We start from the raw sequence: 26,044 nt of genomic DNA, 5'->3' as shown, positions 1-26,044 counted from the left end.
ACAGACAGACAGATCTATCCCTTTATATATATACTAGCTGGGGGTGCCCGGCTTTGCCAGGGCTGTTTTGGCCGGGCGGTTTAAATCGAGTGCGAGGCCTTTGGGGCCTCTCTGTGTCCCTCTGTGAATCTGCTGCTGGGCAACATTTTAAATCGAGTCCCAGGCTTTTGGGCCCTGTCTGTGTCCCTCTCTCATGTGCTGCCGGGCAACATTTCTACCTTTAATACCTTGAAAGATGAAAGTGAAAGTACTTATAAAACGTTTTGGTAAATCTTATGTTATTTTTAAAAGAGATACTAACTTTTTCAAAGCTGGATGATCAAAGTAGTTTGAGCTGGAAGCTGAAGTAATGGCAGTGAACAATGGCTGCCAGATCCCTGAGATGAAAACGATTAGTCCCGCCCACACACACACACCGATTGGCCAACCATCAGGGGACCGTACTGTAGGATTGGTCAATCGTGACGGTACAGGATTGGTCGAACCTTGACGTCAGTCAATCAATGCTAAGTAGCAGATAATGAGTTTAATTTGAAGGTTTTTTGCATAAGGCGCGAACAATTTTCGTCCGACCGAAAAGTAATACGCTTACGACCGTCCCGGAAGCGTAAGCTTTCTTTGGAGGTAACGGGCGCGTAGGTAGGCTCTATAACTTTCGAGCGCATAGCCGGACAGATGCACACGTGAGACAGACAGACAGATAGACAGACAGACAGATCGATTCCTTTATATATATAGATTATAGACTAGCTGAAGTGCCCGGCGTGCCGAGGGTCTTTTGAGGGCATGTTGTTGTTGGAAGAGAGAAGAGAGCGACTGGGGGGAAGAGAGAGAGGCTACTGGGGGGAAGAGAGAGAGCGACTGGGGGAAGAGAGAGAGCGACTGGGGGAAGAGAGAGAGCGACTGGGGGAAGGGGGGAAGGGGGAAGGAAGGGGAGAAGGGCGGGGGGAAGGGGGGAGAAAGGGGGGAAGGGGGAGAAAGGGGGGAAGGGGAGAAAGGGGGGAAGGGGAAGGGGGGAGAAAGGGGGGAAAGGGGAGGGGGAAGGGTGGGAAAGGGGAGGGGGAAGGGGGAAGGGGGGGAGGGAAAGGGGAGGGGGGAAAGGGAGGGGAAAGGGGAGGGGGAAGGGGAGGGGGGAAAGGGGGGAAGGGGAGGGGAGGGGGAGAGGGAGGGGGAGGAGGAGGAAGGGGAGGGGGGAGGAAGGGGGAGGGGAGGAAGGGGGGAGGGGAGGGGAGGGGGGAGGGAGGGGGAGGGAAGGGAGCGAAGGGAAGGGGAGGGGAGAGGGGGGGAGGGGAGGGGGAGGGGGGAGGGGGAGAGGGAGGGGGGAGAGGGAGGGGGAGGGAGAGGAGGGGGAGGGGGGAGGTGAGGGGAGGGGGTGAGGGGAGGGGAAGGGGAGGGGAGGAGAGGGGGAGGGGAGGGGAGGGGAGGGGGGAGGGGAGGGAAGGGGGAGGGGGAGAGTGGGGAGGGGTGGGGGAGGTGGGGGAAGGAGGGGAGGAGAAAGGGAAGGGGGAGCCAGCAGACCCTCTTCCTCTGCTGGCGATGGCTCCACTGAGCTCTGTGGCGCCCCCACGCACTGACATGCCGAGCGCAGCACCCCGGTCAGCCCGAGCCCTGCCCTGCCGAGGCGGGCCTGAGGCAGCTTGAGATGGCTGATTGCGGCTGGCCGGGCCCGGTTGCCTTGGTAACCCTCCTCCCCCCTCCGCCTCCCGATCTCCGGGACCGGGCCTGGGCCTGAGCGGCTTGAGACGGCCGATTGCGGCTGGCGAGCCGGTTGCCGGGGTAACCCTCTCCGCTCCCCCTCCCCCTCCCGAGCCCCCCCCCCGAATGAAGCTCGAGGAGCTTGCAGTGAGCCCAGCCAGCCTTTACCAAGATGGCTGGCCGCTGGTTCGGAATCGGGCCCAGCGGGGGGGTGGGGGGGTGAGGGTGGAGGAGCTTGCCACAAAACAATTACCTAGGGTCCAGCATGGCTGGCAACAGACGCCCAGGCTTCGAGGCCTACCTGCAAAAACGGGGAAAGGTAGGAAAATGAATGAGATTAGATAAAAGATTTAGAAAGTAATTAACTTTTTTTAAAAACAATATGGCCTAGAAATTCACTATGGCCCCGCCAGCTGGCTAGCGCCCAAAAGTTAGCGCTGGCGTGGAGCCAGTTGCGACCGTCAGGTATTCAGTTTTTGCGCCCCAAGTCGGAAACCGGGCACTATTCCAGGGTGTGCCCGTCCCCGCTTGGGGCGCTGAAACTGAATTTCAGCGCTCTAGGCGCCGCTGCGCCACCCGCTGCGGAGCGGCAGGCTGCGGTACTGCAGGCCTCCTCCTTCTCTTAAGGGGGAGGTGCCTGCAACGGGGAGATCGCCGCTGGATAGTGCCGGCACCACGGAGAAGTGCCGGGTTCGCGGAAAGCAGCCGGCAATGCCGCGGGGGGGGGTGGAGGAGGCCGGGGAAGGAGGTGTGGGCAGGCAGCCGCCGAAAAAGCGGCCGGCCGCACCTCCACCTTAAAGCGCCCCACTAAGGCTACAGTACGGCCCCGTTTTCTGGTCGCTGTTTGCGGCCGCTGCGGAAGAGGCGGCCGCAACTAAATATGGGGATCGGGCCAGTATCGGGGCGGAACCGGGGCACTGCGCACACCGATGATGTCATCGGTGCCAGCGCAGCGCTAACGGCTACCGCCGCCATTGCCGCTGCGCTGAATATCAGCGCAGACTCCTGTATTGGCGCAGAAGCCCTCTTTAGGCGGTAACTGGCCGCAAAGCTGCCGGCGCCTTAATGAATTTCTAGGCCTATGGCCTAGAAATACAGTATAGCCACTTTTGGGGCGGTAAAGTCGGGCGGTCGCTAAAGTTTGCGCCCGGCGCAAAGTCGAGCCCCCTTCGCCGATATTCAGTTGCATCGCCCTAAGAGGTTGCTGCTGCGCCGAAACAGACGATGCACGACTATCATTAGGCGCTAAGCCGGCAGCCCGGGCGCTAACACCGGAAGTTGGGCGCAGGGCAGGTGCGGCGAGCTGCTGATTGCCGGCAGACACTCTGGCTCCGGTGAGCTCTTAAAGGGGAGGGTGGATTTGTTTTTTTGAAAGGCCGAGACTAGTGTATTTGTGTTTTTGGGGAGGGCTTCTCTCCATCAGTTTGTTATGTGGTACCGTTCTTCTTCTCCTCCTCCTCCTCCTCCTCCTCCTCCTCCTCCCAAAGAAGGAGTGTTGCAAAACGGCTGCCTTTTCTACTGCAGAAGTGCCCTTTAATTTGCGCTCCCCGCGGCCCCCATCGGCTGAGCACCGTTCGACTCAACAGTCGCTAGGGCCGCCAGGCGCACAATGGGTGGCGCGAGTGAAGTTACCGGTTCCGGGCGCACAAAGGGCGTTGCACGACGAAATGATGTCATGATCTGCGCGCGCAGATGAGCGCGCGCAATGACTTTGCGCCGGTGCTAAATGTCTACTGAAGTTGGGGTGAGGCGCAGATCGCGCTGCGCCCGGGCGCTAAGTGCCTCGCGCTCGAGATCTACTCCTCCTAAGGCGCTAACGGCTGGTGCAGCCAACTGAATTTCTAGGCCTATGTGTTTTAAAAGCAACTTTTTTTTTAAAGACGCAGAAAGCGGGAAAAAGTTTGGAATCAAGATGGCGGCGACTCACCTCAGTTCAGAACGATAAGGCCCGCCCACACACGCACCGTTTGGTCGACCGTCAGGTCACCGAAGCATAGGATTGGTCAACCGTCCCGTCACTCGACTCTAGGAGGGCCCGCTGGCACGCGCCAGGAACCCGCCACGCAGCGATTGGTCGACCGTCGGGTCGCTCGACCGTACGATTGGTCGACCTCGACGTCACTCTATGCTAATGAGCGGATAATGAGATGCTAATGAGCGGAATTTTGAAAGTTTTTTGGATACCGCGGGCGCAATTTTTGTCTCGCCGAAACGTAAATATGCTTATGACCGTTCTGAAATCGTTAGCTTTCTTTTGATGTAACGCACGTGTAGGTACGCTCTATAACTTTAGAGTGTATAGCCGGACAGACACACCGCAGGACAGACTGACAGACAGACAGACAGACAGACAGACAGACAGACAGACAGACAGACAGATCTATCCTTTTATATATATAGATACGGCACAGAAACAGGCCAATTGGCCCAACCAGTCCATTCCGGTGTATTTGCTCCACTCGAGCCTCCTCCCATCTTTCCTCATCTAACTCTATCAGCATAACACTCTATTCCCTTCTCCCTCATATGCTTGTCCAGCCTCCCCTTAAATGCATCCATACTATTCGCTTCAACCACTCCCTGTGGTAGCGAGTTCCACATTCTCACCACTCTCTGGGTAAAGAAGTTTCTTCTGAATTCCCTATTGGATTTCTTGGTTACTATCTTATATTGATGGCCTTTAGTTATGCTCTTCCCCACAAGTGGAAACATTCTCTCTGTATCCACTCTATCAAAACCTTCATAATTTTATGGACCTCTATTAGGTCACCCCTCAGCCTTCTTTTTCCAAGAGAAAAGAGACCCAGCCTGTTCATCCTTTCCTGATATGTATACCCTCGCATTTCTGGTATCATCCTTGTAAATCTTCTCTGCACCCTCTCCAGTGCCTCTATATCCTTTTTATAATATGGTGACCAGAACTGTACGCAGTACTCCAAGTGTGGTCTAACCAAGGTTCGATACAGGTTTAGCATAACTTCCCTACTTTTCAATTCTATTCCTCTAGAAATAAACCCTAGTGCTTGGTTTGCATTTTTAATGGCCTTGCTAATCTGTGGTGCAAATTTTAGTGATTTGTGTATTTGTACTCCGAGATCCCTTTGTTCGTCTACCCCACCTAGACTCGCACCCTCCAAGTGATAAGTGACCTCCCTATTCTTCCCTTCTCAGGTCCCGGGGAAACCCAGCAAGTAAAAGGAGGTGAGAAGGCCTGGATCCTTAAGGTAAGTGCCTTTACAGGACAGCTTGTGGGTCAGGAGGAGCAGGGGTGCTGCTCCCTGGCCCAACAAGCTTACCTTCTTCCAGTGCCACGGTCGCCGACACCCCCCCCCCATTTCACCCTCCCACCGCAATCTTCCATCAACTCCACACTCTCCCCCACTCCCAACAATCTTTCACCCCCCCACCGACCATGTTCTCTCCCCTGATCACAATTACTACCCCAGACCACATTCTCTCCCCCTGACCACGATGTGCCCCCCCGACTGCGCACTCCCCTGCGCCCTGCGATCCGAGACTCCCCCAACTACAATCTCTCCTCCATGATCTCTCCTCCACAACTGTGGGAGCCCCTGACCACGATCTGCCCCCACCGACCACGAGATCCCCGACCACAAGACCCACAAAATCCCCCCCGACCAAGATCTCTCCTTCCCGACTGTGGGACCCACCAATGACAAGACCCCCTGACCACGATCTCTCCCCACCCTGACCATGAGCTCTCCTCCCCGACTGTGAGCCACCCCCAGACCATGATCTGATGCTACCCCCCGACCACGAGACGGCACCCCCCCCCACCCCCCGACCACAATCTCTCCCTCCTTCGCCACCTGCTCCTCGGCTGTGTCCTTACGCTGCAGGCTTTCTCGCTCGACAGGCAACCAGCCTGAAAATCCAAATATTCTTTACTCCTTTCATACTTCCTTATCTTTTTTTCATCGCATATACTCTTGAGGCAGAATTTTTAGTAATGTGCATTTCCTTCCTGTCATTTTCGAGTTGCCCATTTCCACTTGGAAGAATAAGTAAATAAAATTACGGCCATTTGGTGATTCAAACACATATTTCCCATTTGCGAATCAGCTGAAAAGAAGTACACATTCATGTAGCGAGTGGGACAAGCCTCTGGTGTATCTGCTGAGAATTGACAACACATTGTAGATGTTGCTTCCAGTAGTACATTGGTCAGAGTGTGACCAGAAACTTGGTGTAACAGTCGTTGAAGTGTGGAATGAGCAAGCTCACTTTTACACTTGTGGGGCTGCTACTTAACCCATCACTGGCTGAAAAATTATTCTATTCCAGTCACAGGCACGTTTACAAAGCTGTTCAATGATTTACAGTAAGGTGCTAACAATACTTGGGCTTTTGTCCAAGTTTAGCCAAGAATTGTTCTGGTCACTATGTAAAACACCATCATAATTACATTCAGAAGGGTTGTGTTTATGTGTAATTTGATCCCTGGACTGCACTGAGTTAGCTGATTCTAATTGAGGAACAGTCAGGCAATTATAGTAGGCCTCAGGACCGTTGGGCTAGGGGAAACAATAAATTAAAAAGAAAAAAGACTTGTATTTATATAGCGCCTTTCGCGGCCTCAGGATGTCTCAAAGTGCTTTACAGCCAATGAAGTACTTTTGAAGTATAGTCACTGTTGTAATGTGGGAAACGCGGCAGCTAATTTGCGCACAGCAAGCTCCCACAAACAGCAATGTGATAATGACCAGATAATCTATTTTTGTGATATTGATTGAGGGATAAATATTGGCCAGGATAACTCCCCGGCTTTTCTTCGAAATAGTGCCATGGGATCTTTTACATCCGCCTGAGAGAGCAGACGGGGCCTCGGTTTAACGTCTCATCTAAAAGTCGGCACCTCCGACAGTGCAGCACTCCCTCAGTACTGCACTGAGTGTCAACTTAGATTTTTATGCTTAACGTCTCATGGAATGGGACTTGAACCCACAACCTTCTGACTGAGAGGTGAGAGTGCTACCTCTCACCTGTTTTGAAACATATAAGATTGTGAAGGGGTTGGATCGGGTGGATGCGGGGAAGATGTTCCTGATGATGGGTGAAACTAGAACTAGGGGGCATAGTCTTAGAATAAGGGGCTGTTCTTTCAAAACTGAGATGAGGAGGAACTACTTCACTCAGAGGGTGGTAGGTCCATGGAATATGCTGCCCCAAAAAGCTGTAGAAGCTACATCATTACATAAATTTAAAACAGAAATAGACAGTTTCCTAGAAGTAAAGGGAATTAAGGGTTACGGGGAGCGGGCAGGAATTTGGACATGAGACTAGGTTCGGATCGGTCATGGCCCTGTGGGTAGTGGAGCGGGCCCAGGGGCCGTGTAGCCTGATCCTGCTCCTATTTCGTGTGTCTAATTCTGTTAGATTCAGGAGATGGTTCTGTGATAGTGGATTGTCGGTTAGGATCAGATCAGCCATGATCTTATTGAATGGCGGAGCAGGCTCGAGGGGCCGAATGGCCTACTCCTGCTCCTATCTTCTATGTTTCTATCTAGGGTCACCCATAAGAATTGGGCACTAGGATGACGTAGCAGGGGGTGGCTAGTATCTTGGAAAGGGGGAGAGAAAAAATAAGGATAAAATAACTTAGAAGCAATATGAAAAGCAACAGAGGAGCCTTGCCGCTTCAAGATATTTCAGTCCTTTTATCTCACTTTATAATTCAAAAATCTCCAATGGTTACAGACAGGAACATTGCAACCTGTTTTAATTTAAGTTAAAACATTACTATTATTTTGCAGAGAGAAAGTCCAATCAGTTTAACTAGCAATGGACACTACTGCAGCCTTTGCTTCAGTGACTGCTCTCCTGCTGCACTCTTTCTCCTAACCTCCTTAACACACACGGTATGTTAATAGATCAAACGCCATTCTCTAAACCTGTTCTGTTTTATAAATCCACTTTTCGTAAGACAGAACTATGCAGAGTAACAGGCCACAGAAGCTACATATTCTTGCCACACAATTTGTTTGGGTGTGCCACACATATTAGCTTTGAGATGCTGCAGAATTTTTGGGCACAGCACAGCCCAGGATTAAAGTCAAGCTACTCTGTCTCAACAATACGCCTTCGTCCCAGCCTCAGGAAAAACTCCTGACGGCATTAGTGAATTTTTCCAATTTCTAATCACTGTATGCGATTGCAAACTTAGTCCCAATTTGTATGCACCTTTGTGCTGTAAGCCTGAACCCACTTGGAACTTGGTTCTATTACGCCAAAACATATTTCATGGAAAGCCCTCTTATTTCAGAAGGGAGTGAAGGGACTGCTTTTAATCTTTAATGTGCAAGTTTAGCTTTGGTGTGCAGCGATTTCAGCTTGGCAGTGATGCTAAACCTGCAGTGTAAATCTGGAGTCGGGGCCCCAAATGGCATAAGACATCCTGGCAAAGAGAACATCGCACTACTTGGGTTTGACATGGCATAGAGTGTCAATCCAGTGTGATGTCAAAGTTAATTTGCAAAGTGTTCAGGGAACATTTATCACTTTTTAAATCTACCCAAGTTTCATTTAATTGTTAGAGAGCGGGGAGTCCCTTCCTTGTTGTCTAAACACTTAACATAATTACTGAGAGTGAGCTCTGTGGATGTGTGCGCCTCTGCAGTAGCTGAACTCTCTCCTGGGCAAGAAAATTACACTTCCAGCCAGGAAGGTGCCAAGCAATGGAAACAGCTTCCTGGCTGTAAGTGTAATTTTCCCAAACTGAAGCGATTCAGTGCTAATGCACGGCCATTCTCAGCTGAGAGAAGCAGCTGCAGTGCAGTGGCAAATGTAAAGCAAACTACATGTTTATCCTTTGAAGGCACCTGCAACATGTTTTGTAAAAGTTCCAGTAAATTCAGATGCCAGGTCATTCATCTGAAGCCTCGGCTATCTACTCGAGTCCAAAGATAACCAAGTCCAGGCAGGACATTAACGTTAACAGAAAATGTCTATTCAGCATTTCCTTTGAACTTGGCAAACCGCTGCATGTGGCCAGAAGTGTCTCAGTTTATATAAATAATAAAGCCCGAAACCCAAGATCTTAATTCAAAGAGGCTGTTTTTCACCATAGCCCTAAGACGAATGACAGAATGCAGGAAGCATAAATATCCCCACATAATCACTAATATTCCTGGCACTTTTGCGGACATAATTGTATCCAATGTATTCAGAATAATCCCTTACTGGTGACAAAGCTGTGGCTCTCTGTCCTGGTCACCGGGTACATGTAAATACAAGTACACTGTTTTTTTTTGCAAAATAAAAGTGTCACTGGCAGTTTTTGCGAGCATGATCTTCTGTAACTCCATTAACTAATTTTCAACTTTCCATTGTGTAATGTTTTCCACTGAGGGATTTTTCCACATCCCACCAGCTGCACTTTCATGTCGTTTACAATGAAGCGGCACCACATTAGCTGTAATGTTAAAAATCTTTCTGCTCCACTTGGTTGCAGTGATTTCTTTTAAAAGTTGCTTATCTACAGTGTTCCAGAGCAATTTTATACGGACAGCAGTTCTAAACCCTTTGAGGGAAAAGGATTCTATAAATACAATTAAACTGCGGTAAACTGTTTCTCATTGAGAATTATTCATCCCTCTTGTTAGATTTAAAGTCTTTCTGTGCCAACTTAAATTACATTCTGTTCCCAATTCAGAAAAAATTATACTGGTTTCATCACCACAATTTGTATTTGTCTTCTTCCATTTCCAAATGTGCAAAGCAAGCTTTCTAAAATACCTGTATAACACTTTGTACAGGAAGTCGCTGTTAAAAAAAAACTTGAATTTATATAGCACCTTTCATGACCATCAGCGCTTTACAGCCAATGAAGTTCTGTTTTGAAGTGTACTCACTGTTGTAATTGTAGTGTATGTGCCTTTAAGACAGAACTACTTTTACAGCTCCTGTACACTGCAGTACCGGCAGTGACCACACCTGTATATAAGCTTTGCGCATGCCTCTGCACTCCCAGTCTTGAGACTACCCTCCTCCAGTAAATACCTGTTTATTGTTAAGTTACAGCATCCGTGTGGTTATTCAATAACAGCATACCCTCAGAATCACGGATCTAACAGTGGCGACGAGTGTCGATTCGAATCTACCTGCAACTAAAAAAAAAGTCGAGGCCAGGAACACGGGCGTCGACCAGGAGCAACCGCCCGGTCGTCAGGCAGAGAGTGAACATCACAGGGGAGGCTGTGGAGAGCCGGGCTTGGTTCCTCAGCCACGACGATCAGCAAGAGACTGATGACAGGTCCAGCGCAGACCCTTCCCGGGCAGCGGTGGCTGGAGCCGACTGATGGCGGAGAGAAAGCCGAGCAGCGTCGACGGGGTAAGACAGAGGGTGAAGCGCACAGGGCGCAGTCAGGGGTTGAAAACCGAGCGGCGTCGAGAAAAAAAAAAAAAACGGAGAGAGGGTAGAGAAACAGCCGGGTTCAAGACTGAGCGGCGCCAAAAAAATAAATAAATAAATAAAAAGAAGAACGCGCAGAGCACAGCCAGGGCTCACGGGCTGAACAGGGTCCACGGGGAGAAGAAGGGAGAGCGCGGGAGATGCCATTGAGCCGCGGAGAAGAAGGAAGAGCACGGGAGACACCATTTTGTGCCAGCGGAGAAGAAGGGGAAGCGCGGGAGACGCCATTTTTGACAGCTAAATCACACCCAGGGATGCCGAAGAGTGGCAGTATCTCTACGTTCGACAATGAAGTCGAAGATTGGGCAACATATGTGGAACGTATTGAGGTGTACTGCAGGGCGAATGAAGTGCCAGATGCTAATAAAGCACTGGTTTTGTTAAATTCCATGGGTGCAAAAACTTATGGGTTACTGCGAAATCTAATAACCCCAGAGAAGCCGGTGAACAAGAATTTCGAAAGCATAGTAGAAATCCTACAGGACCACTTAAACCCCACACCGCTGCAGATAGGAGAACGATTTAAGTTCCATAAAAGGAACCAAAACAAAGATGAAACTAATGCTGAGTACCTAACGGAACTGCGCAAGCTATCGAAACACTGCCAGTTTGGAGCGGGACTAGCAGATACATTAAGGGACAAGTTTGTGTGTGGGCTACAAAGTGAAGGAACCCAGAAACGGCTTCTATCAGAAAAGGATCTTATGCTGGACAAGGCTTTCAGTATGGCAGTATCACACGAAGCAGCCGCAAGGGGCGCTGCAGAGATACAATGGAGACTGCAAGAATATGGCACCAACGAAATGTCCTATGGAACAGGGAAGTGCTATCGCTGCGGCAGAACAACACATGACCAGAAGGATTGTTGGTTCAAGGACCAAGTGTGCAGACAGTGTGGGAAAGCAGGACACATAGCAAGAGTCTGCAGGTCTGGGAAGAAAACCAACAGTAAGAAATCTCCACAGGAGAAGTACAAAAAGGTACACCAGGTGATGGACAGTGGTTCAGACGAACAGAAAAGTGACACAGACTCCGGAAGCAAGGAGCTGGGTTGTCTGAAACTACATAAGGTAACCGAAATGGAGGATCACCAGACTATCTGGGTTACACTCAAGATAGACGGAGTCCAAGTGAAAATGGAATTGGACACAGGATCAGCCCTAACAGTCATAAACCAAAGGGACTACAAGCGGCTATTTTCACATATACCCTTGAAAGCTACAGAGATTGTCTTGAAGACGTATACGGGGCAAAAAGTCTACCCCAAAGGAAAAATAAGGGTGAAAGTGATATAGAAAGACCAGGAAATACCTAAAATGGATATATATGTATTGTCAGATGGAGGACCACCACTGCTAGGACGTGAATGGATCCGGAAGATACAATTAGATTGGCATTCCATACAGGCACTGAAGGTTGAGGCCAAAAAGGATGGCGACGTCACACCTGGACGACTGTCAAAAATGCTAACTGACGCAAAAGAAGTGTTCCAGGAGGGACTAGGAACACTAAAAGGCATAACAGCAATGATTAAAATAGAGGAAAATGCAAGCCCAAAGTTTCTTAAGGCCAGACCAGTGCCTTATGCGATCAGACCAGCTGTTGAAGCAGAGCTGGAAGGGTTGGAACGTTCAGGAGTACTGTCCAAAGTGGACTGGAGCGAGTGGGCTACACCCATCGTTCCGGTAATGAAGAGATCATTGAGTAATACGCCTGGGGAACCAAAGAAGGTCCGCACCTGTGGGGATTTTAAGGTGACAGTGAACCCAGTCCTTCACACGGTACAATATCCGCTTCCACAAATTGAGGATATTTTCGCCTCGCTATCTGGAGGTAAACGCTTCACCAAAATTGATCTAGCCCAGGCGTACTTGCAAATGGAGGTAGAAGAAGCTTCGAAACAATACCTTACGATTAACACTCATGAAAGTCTCTATCAATACAACCGGCTGGTGTTCGGAGTAGCCTCGGCTCCAGCTATCTGGAAAAGGGCAATGGATCAGGTCCTGCAAGGGATTCCAGGGGCCCAGTGTTATTTGGACGACATCTTGGTCACGGGCGAAAATGACAGTGATTACCTCGCCAACTTGGAGAAGGTGCTCACCAGATTAAAGGAGTATGGGCTACGAGCTGATCGCCACAAGTGCGAGTTTTTCCAGAAACAGATCTCGTATTGTGGCCACGTCATCGATGAAGAGGGGTTACATAAGTCCCCTGAAAAGATTGAGGCAGTAGTCAAGGCTCCAGCACCGGAAAATGTGTTACAACTGAGGTCGTTCCTCGGGCTGGTAAACTACTACCACAAGTTCTTACCAAATTTGTCCATGGTATTACACCCACTGAACACCCTACTGCAGACAGGGGTACCATGGAAGTGGGATGACGAACGTAGACGAGCTTTCCAGAAGTGTAAAGAATTGATCACTTCAAAAGAGGTGTTGGCCCATTTCAACCCAGCACTACCAATTCGTTTGGCATGTGATGCATCACCCTATGGTATTGGAGCGGTGCTGTCGCACAAATTCCCAGACGGGTTGGAGAGGCCAGTAGCCTTTGCGTCTCGGTCACTAACCTCAGCCGAGCGCAACTACGCCCAGATTGACAGGGAGGCCCTCAGCCTAGTATGGGGAGTAAAAAAATTCAACCACTATCTGCATGGGCAGAAGTTCACCTTGCTGACTGACCACCAACCACTTGTCTCCATCTTTAATCCCAAGAAGGGCGTTCCAGTGATGACTGCACAACGGTTACAGAGATGGTCCCTGTTCTAGGGGCGAATCAATATGAAATAGAATATAAAGGCACGAAACAGCATGGGAACGCTGATGGGCTATCGCACCTGCCACTGCCTACTGTGGAGGAAGCACCAGCAGTGGACCCTATCGAGATATTTTATTCGTCAGTAATTAAACGATTGCCAGTAACGAACGCGAATATAGAGAAGGAGACCCGCAATGATCTGACGCTGTCTCGGGTATGTGATTTGACGGTGAGGGGATGGCCAACACATGGCAACTCACTGTTGCCAGCATTCTCATCCAGAAGAGAACAGCTGTCAGTATGCCAGGGGACAGTGATGTGTGGAGCCAGAGTGGTGATTCCACCCAAGTTAAGGGAGAGAGTGCTAAATGAGCTACATGAAGGTCATCTGGGGGGAGTGAAAATGAAAAGCCTTGCTAGGGCTTATGTGTGGTGGCCGGGAATCGATCAACAAATCGAAGACCTAACTAAGAGCTGCTTAGGATGCCAGAAGGTCCAAAATGCACCACCACATGCCCCTCTACACCCATGGGAGTGGCCCTCCTCTCCACGGCAACGGGTGCATATTGATTTTGCTGGTCCCTTCATGGACTCAATGTTCTTAATAGCAGTGGATGCTCATTCAAAGTGGCCTGAGGTGATCAAAATGTCTTCAACCACTACAGAGAAAACGATTGCAGTCCTACGGACCATATTTGCCAGAAACGGTCTGCCAGAGCAGATTTGCTCTGATAATGGACCACAGTTTGTGTCCGAAGAGTTTCAAAAATTTATGAGAAGGAATGGGGTAAGGCATTACACATCTGCCCCGTATCATCCAGCCACAAATGGATTGGCTGAGAGGTTCGTACAAACCTTTAAGAAGGCGATAAAGGCCATGTGCGACGATGAAATTCCACTACAGCATAAGATGGACAATTTCTTATTAGCCTACCGAAACACGACACATGCAGTTACCAACCAGACCCCGGCCATGATGTTCTTTAACCGAAGGTTGAGATCTCGTCTGGACTTGTTCAGACCAAATGTGCGAAGAAATGTTGAGGACAAACAATTCCAGCACACCAATGAGAAACCGACAAGGAGCTTCAATGTAGGGCAACCAGTCTTGGCCCGTGACTATCGAACAGAGAAATGGCAACCCGGAACGATATGCACAAGGCAGGGGCCATTAATGTACACAGTGGATGTCGGGGAGAACATTGTGAGACGCCACGTCGATCAGATCTTAGCGTCACAGGAACGCGTCAACCCCATGTCTCGAGTACCTGGGGATGAACCCGACATACCGGTAGCATCTACCTCAGAACCAGTAGCAGTGGAACCCGATGAACTACCCGATGAAAAGGGGTCAGAATCGCCTCTGCACCAAGAACAAGAACCTCAGGAAAGGCGCTATCCCGAAAGGGTCAGGAAGCCGCCCCAAAGACTGAATCTATAAAATGGACTATTGTTGTTTAATGTACATGTTAAAGTGTTAATTGTTATTTGAATATTAGGGGTACTACTAATCTAAAAGGGGAGGAATTGTAGTGTATGTGCCTTTAAGACAGAACTACTTTTACAGCTCCTGTATACTGTAGTACCGGCAGTGACCACACCTGTATATAAGCTTTGCGCATGCCTCTTAACCCCCAGTCTTGAGACTACCCTCCTCCAGTAAATACCTGTTTATTGTTAAGTTACAGCATCCGTGTGGTTATTCAATAACAGCATACCCTCAGAATCACGGATCTAACAGTAATGTAGGAAACACAGCAGACCATTTGCGCACAGCAAGCTCCCACAAACAGTACGTAATGTGATAATGATCAGATAATCTGTTTTTAGTGATGTTGATTGAGGGATAAATAGTGGCCAGGACACCAGGGATAACTCCCCTGCCCTTCTTCGGAATAGTGCATAGGATCTTTTACGTCCACCTGAGAAGGCAGACGGGGCCTCGGTTTAACGTCTCATCCGAAAGACGGCACCTCCAACAGTGCAGCACTTCCTCAGTATTGCATGGGAGTGTCAGTCTAGATTTTTTGTGCTCAAGCCTCTCAGAGTGGGACCTGAACCCACAACCTTCTGACACGGTGGTGTGGGTGCTACCCACTGAGCCACGGCTGACGCACTAAATCAGGAAGATAAGGCCATTTCTCACTATGTATCGTTTCAAAACGATCACTAAAAGCAGTCTGGGCACTTGGGGATGTTATGAATTTATTTCACTGCCTCCAGAATTTTGTTGCACAGGTGTTTGTTATAAATGCATCTGACAACAGCATAACCAACCTACCATTTAAAAATGTTTAATTTTATTTATTTTCTACCCACTTCCCTGCTCCATATCTGCCCTGTGCCTGGTACATATCATGGCCAATGGTATGGCAAGCAGGCGGACAGACCTCTGTTAACGACTTACTGTGGGAAAGTTCACAAGGCAACTCTTCACTGATTTCTCTCCCTCTTTGGGCGAATCCACCCCTCTTTACAGTAAGGTTAGTAGCAGAAACTCCACTTAGGTGTCAGCTGTGGCTCAGTGGTATCACGCTTGCCTCTCGGGTCAGAAGGTTGTGGCTTCAAGCCCCACTCCAGAGGCCTGAGCACAAAATCTAGGCCGACACTCCAGTGCTGGGCTGAGGGAGTGCAGCACTGTCGGCGGTGTCGTTTTTCGGATTAAACCAAGCCCCTGTCCCCTCTCTCAGGAGGATGTTTAAAGATCCCATGGCACTATTTCGAAGAAGAGCAGGGGAGTTTGCCCCAGTGTCCTGGCCAATGTCCCCCGTAAGCTATAGTGCCTCCTGTACGGCCTGCCTCCCCAATGCGCGGCACACTCAAAAGCCTGCGCACGTGTGGTACCTACAATGTAAAAGCCGGTGAGCGGCCTGTGCAGGACCTCACAGACCACTGCGCGCACGCGCACCTTAGCAGGGACTCTGGTCCTGGCCAATATTTATCCCTCAGCCAGCAGCACTAAAATGGATTATCTGGTCATTGCTGTTTGTGGGAGCTTGCTGTGTGCAAATTGGCTGCCACATTTCCTACATTGCAACAAGTGACTACACTTCAAAAGTACTTCATTGGTTGTAAAGCATTTTGGGACACCCTGAGGTCATGAAAGGCGTTATGTAAATGCAAGTCTTTCTTTTCTATGTGAAACTGCAGGCTCCAACACAGTGCGGTATAAAGGGCTGGAGCGGCAACATAATAAACTATTGCACCTCTCTTACCAACCTTTTTACTGACCTCCAGTATTTTATTCCCTTCTCCTGACACCAGGACACACGCTGGGGTTTGGCACCGTGGGTTGCAGGCAGCCCTCTGGTACCACATCCGAGAGGCCATTCTTCCTGTGTTAGATCAAACTGGCCATTCTCTGATCAGGGGTTACACACTTCAAGTTAACCTATCCTTTAATCTGATCAACCTGCTGTGTATTTTCAGCATCTTATGGTTTTATTCCAACACAAATTATTAGAGCAATCAGGAATAGGAACCATGGTTGATTTTTTTCACAATCTCGAGTCGGGAACACTAATAAAGCTCATTGTGTTGTTCATCCCACCTCTGCTCCTGGTGCCCTGGCTGGATTGAACTTGGGACCCCTTTATGGTTTAGAAGTACACCAGGTGAAGCATTTACCTGCTGACCGTTCAAGGCATTACAAACATTTCCAAAATAACAACAGAAAATGCTGGAAAAACTCAGCAGGCCAGGCAACATCCGTGGAGAGAGAAATAGAGTCAACGTTTCAGGTCGAAACCCTTCGTCAGGAGTGAAAAAACACAGGAAATGAAACAGATTAAAAGGCCAGTTTGGGGGCTGGGAAATGGGGATGAAAGAACAAAAGAGAAGTGAAGGGACATTAAGAGGTATTCAAAACGAGACGAGATGGTGATAAGACTAGTAAAGAGACGAAAGACGGCACTAGATTAGGTGTGAAATGCGCTGGCAGAATGGGAGACAGCTGCCATGTGGGAGAGAAAGAAAAAAAGGGGGAAGGGCCAAAACAAAGGTGTGGATAAAAAAATATATCTATATATATAAAATGGTTGGTCTGTCTGTCTTTCTGTCTGTTTGTCTTTCTGTCTGTCTGTCTTTCTGTCTGTCTGTCCGGCTATACAATCAAAAGTTATAGAGCGTACCTACACATATGTTATATCAAAAGAAAGCTTATCATTAGGGGACTCTCATAGGCATATTTACTTTTTGGCCACACAAAAATTGTTCGGACAGTATACAAATAACCTTCAAAAATCCTCAAAACTCCGCTCATTAGCAGTTGACCAATCCTACCTCTCATTAGCGTTGAGTGACGTGCTGCTTGACCAATCCTACAGTTCAGTGACCTGATGGTTCACCAATCGGTGCATCACGGGCGGGACCTAATCCTCCAGTCTCCCTAAACTTCACCGCCATTTTTTTCATCCCCACAGGGACAGCACCAGCCAAACAAACCCCCACATTGTGACTCCGGCAGCGGCAGGTGAGTTTACACACAGCGGGCGGGTCATCGGCAGCGGCCGGCCGTCAACCGCGCCACCCGCGGGGGAGCTCAGCTGGGGTCCGTCTCGGCCCCAGAGCCCGGCCGGGCCTCAAGCGCTAGGCCCCGCACGGCCGGTATCACAACTGCACCGGCCCTGAGGCGTTACGCAGCGAGAGGGGAGGGAGGGACAGAGAGAGGGGGACGGAGGGGAGGGAGGGCGAGGGAGAGACAGAGGGGACAGACAGGGGCAGGGAGACCGCGCGCCCCAAAATTGCCCTGGCAACGCCGGGCACCCCCAGCTAGTATATAAATGTAATAGGGGCTGAGGTTATGATCTGAAATTGTTGAACTCGATATTGAGTCCGGAAGGCTGTAAAGTGCCTAATCGGAAGATGAGGTGCTGTTCCTTGAGCTTACGCTGGGTTTCCGTGGAACAATGCAAGAGCCCGAGTACGGTGAGGTCTGAGTGGGAATGGGGCGGTGAATTAAAATGACAGGCGACCGGAAGCTCGGGGTCACCCTTACGGACTGAACGGAGGTGTTCCGCAAAGCGGTCACCCAATCTGCGTTTGGTCTCCCCAATGTAGAGGAGACCACATCGTGAGCAGCATTTTCTGTTGTTAGTTCGGATTTCCAGCATCTGCAGTATTTTGCTATCGTACTAGTGTTTGCTATCGTACAAACATTTCCAGTTGTTACCACTTGAAACAGTTTATTGCCATTGAAAATAACAATATTGTTTCCTGTAGGTCTATGGAGAAAGAGCGGGGGAGTGCGATTAATTGGATAGGTTTTTCAAGGAGCCGGCACAGGCACGATGGGCCGAATGACCTCCCTCTGTGCTGTATGATTCTATGGTTGTATCAGATTTGGATCCACTTTGCATATTCAGCTCCAGCTCTGCATCTGGCCTTCTCCTGGGAAAGGATATCAATCAACAAAATGCAGTCTTCTGGAGATGAAACATGGCACGTACTTAGGATTACAAAAGACCATCGGGCCCATTCACACTCGCCCCATTTTTTATATCTGGTCTCATCCCCATTTGCCATCTGATGTAAGAAAAAGGAGTCTTACCATCAAGTAACTTTAAAGTAAGCTTTAAGTAACTTATAAACACACTATATACAAGAGAGGTCTTTACCATGCCTCTGGTAGAAGCCTCTTACAATACTGAACAGACCAGTATTTATACCAGTCCAACAGGAAGTGACATATGACAGGAAGTGAGGCATGTACACAGTTCATAGTTCATAGTTCACAGTTCACAGGAAGTGATGACATAACTTCCCGGAAGTTATTATTATTATCACATTCTTCCCTCCTGCAGGATTAGGAGGCTGTGGTCTACCTTTTGGTCCGCAGCCGCTGAACAAGGAAGAGTCGCACCCGTTTGGATTCCCGTCGTAGAGGGTCGCTGGTCCGCTTACATGCGGTTGGCCATTGGTCAGAGTCTGTGTGGCTTGGATTGCCCTGTGAAGGGTTGGGGAGATCATGGCTTCGAGTACGAGCCCCAATAGGTTCAAAGTCGGACTGCCTCTGTTCAGAGGGAGGTGCAGAGCTGGTCTGTGGTGGATCAGTACTTTCATGCACGGTACTGGGAGGGTCGCAACCTTGAGTACGGGGTTCTACCGGCACCAAGCTAGTTGGTGTCCGATCAGGATCCTGGAGAGGGGTACCCGATAGGTCCCAAGAGTTTCCTGGAGAAATGCCATCACCCGATGTCCCACTAGGTCCTGGTGGGCAGGGAGCCAGATCCCGTAATGATACGGTAGATTCTCGGCCGTCGGAATATCGTATGTTTGCATAGGTGGGGTTGGCATCGGTTAGTTCGACCTCGTCTACGAGAGGGTCATTTTTAGACGTCCGAACGTATCTTCGGAGTAATACAGGTCCAGGAGTAGTTAGCCATGACGGGAGTGATGTCCCATGAGATGAGCGACGCTGGAATCCAGAGAACCGCTCATGAGGTGTCGTATTTGTGGCTGTAGAAAGCAGGGACCGTATAGAGTGCAATGCATCCGGAAGCACTGTTTCTCATTGCTGGTCTGGTAGGCCCCGAGATCTTAAAGCGAGACGTACGGAATTCCAGATGATACCGTTATACCTCTCTACCTGCCCATTTCCGATGGGATGGTATGGTGTTGTTTTGCTTGTAGCAATTCCCCGTTCTGAGAGGTAGTCCTTGAGTTCCCTTGACATAAAGGATGGACCCCGATCTGAGTGAATATAAGCCGGCATGCCACAGAGAGAAAATACCTGCTCAAGGCAGCAGATTACTGTGGACGCCAGCATATTGGAGCAGGGGAAGGCAAACGGAAAACGTGAATATTCGTCGATCATGGTGAGCAAATATGTGTTCCGAGTTGAAGAGGGCACTGGGCCCTTAAAATCGATGCTAAGTCGTTGCATCGGTTGGGTTGCATGTATGAGTATACCATCTGAGGGGCGGAAGAACTGAGGTTTTAATTCCGCACAAAGCCGGCATTCTGAGCATATTTTCTTTACATCTCCAGTGGAAAAAGGGAGATTCCGTGATCGTACAAAATGTAGCATGCGCGTAACGCCAGGATGACACAATCCATTGTGGACATCCATGAGAGTAGAGGATGACATAGTGGAGCAGAATGCCCGTGTGAGGGTGTCCGGGGCCACATTCTCCTTGCCAGGCCGATAGAGAATGGTATAACCAAAAGAGGCCAGTTCCATCCTCCAAAGTTGTATTTTATTATTCTTAATTTTGGTTCGTTTCCGATTATCGAGCATGAAGGTGACTGATCATTGGTCCATGATCAATGTAAAGTGCTGGCGAGCTAGAAAATGGTTCCACTTCTGTACTGCCTCTATGATGGCTGTGGCTTCTTTCTCAACCGGAGGATAATGTAGCTCGGCACCTTGTAAGGTCCTGGACATAAATGCTACAGGACGACCTTCCTGATTCAGAGTAGCCGAGATCGCCACCTCCGAGGCATCACATTCAACCACGAAAGGGAGATTCTCATCGATGGAGTGAAGAGCCGCTTTCTCCAACTGTTTTTTGAGAAGGTTAAAGGCTGCAACAGCCGCTGTTCCCAGTGGAAATGATCTAGCATGCAGCAAGGGTTGGATTTTGTCCGAAAAATGAGGAATCCATTTAGCGTAGTTTGCAAACAGACCGAGAGCCCGACGTAAAGAAGCCGGATTCTTCGGTGACGGGAGCTCTTGGAGCGGGCGAAGTCTTTCTGGGTCTGGCTTAATGATACCATTGCCTACGCAGTAGCCAAGGATGTTGATGGTCGGTTGCGACTCAACAGATTTGGATTCATTCAGGGTCAAATTACGGCGATGGAGGGCATCCCGAAATTTTTGGAGGTTGGCGTCGTGTTCCTGTTGATCGTGACCTGCAATGGTAATGTTATCAAGATAGGGAAAAGTGTCCCTTAGGTTTTCCTGCTTAACCAGGCCATCCATTGCCCGTTGGAAGACAGCCACTCCATTAGTAACCCCGAATGGGAGGCGACGAAATTGGTACAGCCGTCCATTAGCCTCAAAGGCCGTGTACTGCTTATCTGAGACCTTCAAGGGTACCTGATGATAGGCACTTTTTAAATCGTAAGTTGAGAACACTTTGTATTCGGCCAGTTTATTAACCATATCATCAATGCGTGGCAATGGGTAGGCGTCCAAGTCGGTATATTGATTGATGGTTTGCGAATAATCGATGCATAGTCGCTGCTTGTGAGGTTTTAGAGGGTTCTTGACAATGACAACTTGAGCCCGCCAGGGCGACGAACATGGTTCGATGATATCCTCTGCTAGAAGTCGAGAGATTTCAGCCGCAATAAAAGATTGGTCTTCCTGATTAAAGCGCCGCGATTTCGTTATTATTGGTTTGCATTGAGGCGGAATACTGGCAAATAATGAGGGTTCATCAAGTGAAGCTGCTGACAATGCACAAAATGGTAATTTAGACGGTATATTAGAAATAGTAAGTCCGGGTTTGGATCCACCAAACTCAATGGTGAGTTTCTTATGCTGTTTTTGGAAGTCCAGCCCTAAGAGGAGATCACTACATAAGCCCTTGAGCACCGAAAGTCGGGCGGAGGGATACATACGACCATGAAGTGTCATATCAACAACACAAAAGCCGAAGATTCTGGTATTAAGTGATGACTGAGCCATCGCAATTGCCTGGTCCGATGGGAAGACATGTAGTTTCAATTTCGCAACAATCTGTTCCTTAATGAAACTATCAGTACTTCCTGAGTCAATTAAGGCATCTAAGGTATGCCCTTTAATTGAAATTTTTGTGGCTGCATGAGACAGGTTCTGTGGGCAAGCAGCTGTAATTGGTGTCGTTGCACAGAGAGTGGCTAAAACTCTCGGTGTGCTTCTTCGGGAGAGAGCTCGAGAGGAAGCTTGATAGGTCCTAGCTGGAGCATCTTGATAGGCCCTAATTGGGGCAGTTCGGTAGGCCTTAGCTGGATTGGCCCTCGTAGAGGCCCTTGATAGGCAAACTTTAGCAAAGTGTCCTTTTTTCTTGCAATAACTGCAGATTGCATTGCGAGCAGGGCAGGTTTTCCTAGGGTGAAAAGCATCTCCACAAAAGAAGCACTCCTTCCTAGATTGCCAAGAGGCTGCTAAAGTGGGGTCATCCTCCTCTTCTTCATCAGAATTATCAGAATTAGATTCCCCCATGATAGGGTTCACCTGAGACCGCTTGAATTGTCTGGTTGCAGCTACAGCAGCAGATCGAGATCTGGGCAGCTGATAGAGGTCTGCATTTCTCTTTGCCAAATCCAGAGAACAAGCTAGGTCAAAAGCTTTTTGTAGCTCAAGTGTTTTACTTTCTAGTAGACGCTGGCGTATAAATGGAGAGGCAATCCCGCAGATGAAAGCATCACGAATCATTTCATTGCGGTACAGCTCAGCTGAGGCTGCCTGAAAGTTACAATCTATGCTGAGCCTGCGAAGTTCTTGCAGGAATTCGTCAATTGATTCCCCTGGCCCTTGTTGGGCTGTGGCCAGTAGATGTCTGGCATAGACCTCATTTGGGGTCTTGGCATACAGTTTCTTAAGTGCCCGAATCACCTCATCGTAATTATCCCATTCATCAACATATTCGAACACTTTTGGGGTCACATAATTGATAAGTATCCTCAATCTAGCAGGAGCATCCGCTTCACATTCATCCAGAAAATTCTCAAAAGTACGGTACCAATGCTTCCATACCCTGCCAGCTGCTGGTGTATTCGGGTCCAAGTCCAGACGAATAGGTCTAAGGATTCTCTCCATGATGGGTGGTTCCCTGGATCCTTAACTCCGAGTTTGTCCGAAGGTCTAGTATTTGTGAGTGTAAATACTAAGTTACTTAAATTGATGTAAGAAAAAGGAGTCTTACCATCAAGTAACTTTAAAGTAAGCTTTAAGTAACTTATAAACACACTATATACAAGAGAGGTCTTTACCATGCCTCTGGTAGAAGCCTCTTACAATACTGAACAGACCAGTATTTATACCAGTCCAACAGGAAGTGACATATGACAGGAAGTGAGGTATGTACACAGTTCATAGTTCATAGTTCACAGTTCACAGGAAGTGATGACATAACTTCCCGGAAGTTATTATTATTATCACACCATCCGTCTCCTCCACCTCCTGGGAGAGACAACAACACAGACCTGTAGCTAATTCAGCAATCCTCTGTCATAAAGTCTTCTCTGACCCTCAGAAACCATCAGTCTAGCCCTAGAAGGCCCCAAACCCTTATTATTATTTTCCAGAATAATTAATCTTACTTCCAACTTTCTAAAAAGGTGTCTACCTTTAGATGTAAAATAACATTGTAGTAATAGCCACCTGTAGGGGTCAGCCGCTATATAACTTTTCTCTGCTAAAAGTGATCACTACTGTTGGTTCTTTTCCATTTAGGTGTAGCATCCATCAGACGTTGCTAAGGTAAGTGTTTCAAGACTGACACAAAAATAGCAATTCAACCATTACCTACCTGCAATCCCACCACCCCTCCCATCCCACACGCACACGTCTTGCTGTCATTGTGTTGGATTGCCGTTCTGTGCATGCAGTAGGGTTGTTGTCAATCCTCCAGGATTATCCCGGAGTCTCCAGGAATTAAAGATTAATCTCCAGCACATTGCTGCGAGCAACCCAGGAGAAAAACCACAGGGGAACTAAAAATAAATGGTGTAGTTTTCTTTTCATTTTCTTTTGAATACTTTCATTTCTTAGTTATAAAAGTATTGGAGATTGGGGGGGCGGGGGGAAAGGCTGTTTGAGTGGGAGAGGTGGACAGAGACCACCGGGAATATCTCCAACCAGAGTTGGCAACGCTAGCATTCAGAGAAGTGTTTTCAGATGAATAGTGTATAAATAATCGGCTGAATGAAGTGTGGAAGATTGAGCATGCACACTGGAGTTTTATTTTGATTATCTTTCGAAGCCAGGGAAATGTTAATATTTATCCAACAGTAGGATTGAATTGGAAACCCCAGGTTGCTGCTAAAAGTATAGTTCTCTCTGTCAGACGGTCATAAATAGTTATAGAAAAATACTTTCTCACCTTAGAATCATTTGTTTAGTTTTATTACAACAATAAAAAACAGTATTTTCCACACATACCCAAGCAGCCATCTTGAAATTCAGGAAGCCATCTTGAAACCTATGCAGCAGACATTTTTTCTTCGGGATAAAGAAGATAGATAAAATATTTTTAAAAGACCTTTGAATTTTAAAAAACAATTTATGCAACTTTCACTATCATGTGTATTATTGGAGTAATTATTCTTCTTGAGTTTTGACAATGCAGCGACTTTAACTTTTGGATTATTTCATGGAATTTTTTTAAAAAACCTGGTGTGCTTGGTTTGTGATATATCTGTGATACTTACCTCTTACACTTGAAAACAAAATCCTTCAGAGATTTCTCCCAAGTTTTCAAAATCTCAGTACAGTTCCAAGGTCTGATAATTAGTCTGCTGCTGATTAGTTTCAGTGATTGAAAATGAAAACAGACGCAGAGAATATCCCAAGGATGATCAGTTGATATAAAGGAAGTTGAAAACCACAACATTTGAGAAAAAAAAATTAAACCTTGATTGTAACCATATGGCCTTTAGAATAGTATTTTTCCTTTGTTATGGGCTGTGCCTGAACAAACCGAGAAACCACAGTCCCATACACATTGTGACATGAATCAGTCATTCATGAAAGAAAGACTTATGAAATAATACTGAGCGGCCTGCGGGTGGTGCTGTCCAGGGAGAGTATAAATACTCGGGCACGGGCCCAGCTTGCGCAGGACATTCTTAACAGGAACTAGTGAAGGACACAACTAGACCTCCATGTTGTAAAACCGTTGATTAAATTTCTTTAATGCTTAGACCAAGTGCCTAGTAGTTTTCTTATGTCACATTATATAAAAGACGTGATGAGTGTTTATAGAATTTGTGGATCTGTCCTTCAGGGCAATATTTCACACTGAAAACTGGTATCAAACATGACTTTTGGGAAGTTTCTGCCTGTGTGTGGAATTTCCCTCAGCTCCTACTTAGTTGCAATTACACGGCAGCTACCGATCCAAGACCGGTATCTGCCAGAGGCAAAAGCACCGTTGATGGGACACCGGTGACGGGGTCCTGTGGATGCATGCTCTGACATATGCGCAGTGGTTCCGCTCCCTGGCAGCTCATTTCCAAGTTGGGAGAGGGAAAAGGGAATGCCCCCATTATCCTATTGAATAGACTTTGCTTGAAGTTTTCGGAGTTCCCATGCTGCCCAATGCACCACCTGGGTACTTTTGCATAAAATTGGAGTTATACTGCAGGCAGTGCAAATGTGAAACAATACGTGGTGGCCTCTTGAGGGGGTGGGGGTGTACATCGCCTGCTGAATGTCGCTTTCCGATCTAATACCCGTTATATTGACCTTTTTCACGCCAATACACATTCAATGTGTGCACAGTTCACGATTAGAAGAAAGTGCAATGTAACTGTTGCCTTAGATATAAATAGTGCTGTCCAACTCATCACTGTCCAACTCCCATATTTGCACCTTGAAAACATGCTGTGTGATATTAGTAAGAAACATGTTTGGATCAAATTCTTTTGTCTGCTATTTTAATAACTAATTTGAATTGGCCAATTTTTCAATAAATTTCAAAATAGCAACTGAGAATTATCAACTAATATTTTTACTATCAACTGATTCAGGTATTTCCTTACATCTGTTTCCTACATTACAACAGTGATTACACTCGAAAGTACTTCATTGGCTGTAAAGCACTTTGGGTCGTGAAAGGCGCTATAGAAATGCAAGTCTTTCTTTTCTTTCTATCTATGAAGATGGAAAATCTAAAAGTGAATATCTGCCCGGAACAAATTAATTTAGTGACTTGGTTTCCAGATTTGCCAAAACCATCTAATTACAAGTATTATTGACAAGTTTAAACAATTCGTTTATTGCTTAGGGTCCCATACATCCGTGGGTCTGCAATCCCAGAAATTACGGCCACTGTGAACCTCTGCCACTGCCTCCTGACCATCCGGGATCAGGGGAGGATGGCTATTTAACATGCCTCTAGCAGGTGTGCGTATCTCTAGGGTGCATATTGGATGGCTGCTTGCCCCCGGGGCCCGCAAAATACTACTTACTGTGCCCAGTCCGAGGGGACGATCGGTGCTTCCCCCTGG

Source organism: Somniosus microcephalus, chromosome 4 (assembly GCF_052327205.1).
Source record: "Somniosus microcephalus isolate GS21.2 chromosome 4, FLI_Smic_1.0, whole genome shotgun sequence".
Taxonomy (NCBI): Eukaryota; Metazoa; Chordata; class Chondrichthyes; order Squaliformes; family Somniosidae; genus Somniosus; species Somniosus microcephalus.
The sequence above is the reverse complement of the archived record's forward strand: the minus strand, read 5'-3'. Positions refer to the sequence as shown.